The sequence below is a fragment of the Condylura cristata genome, unplaced genomic scaffold, assembly GCF_000260355.1.
Source record: "Condylura cristata isolate star-nosed mole 26May11 unplaced genomic scaffold, ConCri1.0 scaffold00001, whole genome shotgun sequence".
Lineage (NCBI taxonomy): Eukaryota > Metazoa > Chordata > Mammalia > Eulipotyphla > Talpidae > Condylura > Condylura cristata.
This window is the reverse complement of record NW_004567102.1, coordinates 23192219-23193695: the sequence shown is the minus strand read 5'-3', so window position 1 is coordinate 23193695 and position 1477 is coordinate 23192219. Positions and strand designations below refer to the sequence as shown.

The following is a 1477-nucleotide window of genomic DNA, read 5'->3' as shown; positions in this document are numbered from 1 at the left end:
TTTCTACATTTGTAAAGTTTAGCCCACAATTCTTTGTATTTGCCAGCCTCTTACAGTTTGCTAAGCACAAGCTTTTCAACCAACAGCTACTAACTGAAAAATCTACAGTTTTCAGTGTACGAATCATCTACGAATCAATAACAAAAATATAAGAAGGGGAAATTCTGCAAGTCCATTGTATTATGTATGCTCATATCATCCTCATTTAGAATCACAAAAAACTCAGAAATCAAAGCCTAGAGAGTACACATTTATTATTTCAATTTGAGTGATTCACCTGATTTCACATGTTCCAAAATGGGAGACCAATAATCTTTTCTTACTCAACTCATAGATAGTAATATTTAATAGCATCCTATAAAAGCATGAAGTAGGTGGTTCGGGTCGCGGGGCGGAGGGAAGAGCAGGCAGGTGGAGGCGCCGGCGCCAGACGCGGAGGAAAGGAACTACGACTAGCCGCCGAGAGGCAGCGGAGCCAGCGACGAGACGACCGAGCCACCTTAGTCGCCGCCGCTGCCGCGCCCCCATGGCGGCCGCCAAGGACACCCATGAGGATCATGACACCTCCACTGAGAATGCAGATGAGTCAAACCACGACCCCCAGTTTGAACCTATAGTTTCTCTCCCTGAGCAAGAAATTAAAACACTGGAGGAAGATGAAGAGGAGCTTTTTAAAATGCGGGCAAAGCTATTCCGATTTGCATCAGAGAATGATCTCCCAGAGTGGAAGGAACGAGGTACTGGCGACGTCAAGCTCCTCAAGCATAAGGAGAAAGGGACCATCCGCCTCCTCATGAGGAGAGACAAGACTCTGAAGATATGTGCTAACCATTACATCACACCAATGATGGAGCTGAAGCCGAATGCGGGCAGTGACCGAGCCTGGGTCTGGAACACCCACACTATGCTGACTTTGCCGACGAGTGCCCCAAGCCGGAGCTGCTGGCCATCCGCTTCCTCAATGCTGAAAATGCACAGAAATTCAAAACAAAATTTGAAGAATGCAGAAAAGAGATTGAAGAGAGAGAAAAGAAAGGATTGGGCAGAAATGATAATGCTGAGAAAGTGGCAGAAAAGCTGGAAGCTCTTTCTGTGAAGGAAGGGAGCAAGGAGTCGGAAGATGAGGACACCAAGGAGAAAGCTGAGGAAAAGCAGTAAGTTGTCTTCCCTTGTTTTCTTCCCCTTTCTTTCTTTTCCCTCCTTTTTAAAAAAAAAATTTGCCTTGCCCCTCTTTGGTTTGTTTTTATTCTGTTTTGTTTTTACAAGGGACTTTATATAAAGAACTGAATTCCAACATTCAAGTTGTTTTTCAAGTTTTTGCCCTCTTAAAGATGACTACAGAAAATCCATTCCCTTAGTTCATGGAAATGTACTGTGCTAATTTCCTTTTCCATAGTGGAAACATTTATAGTCATCAAAATTAGTGAATAAACAACACATTTTAAACCTGAAAAAAAAAAAAAGCATGAAGTAGGAT

The 1477-nt window shown here is 43.1% G+C and overlaps 1 pseudogene; it reads left to right on the top strand.

Moving 5' to 3' along the window:
- The first annotated feature begins 493 nt into the window (after positions 1-493).
- LOC101632913 lies at positions 494-1173 on the top strand (annotated as a pseudogene).
- Positions 1174-1477: the final 304 nt, after the last annotated feature.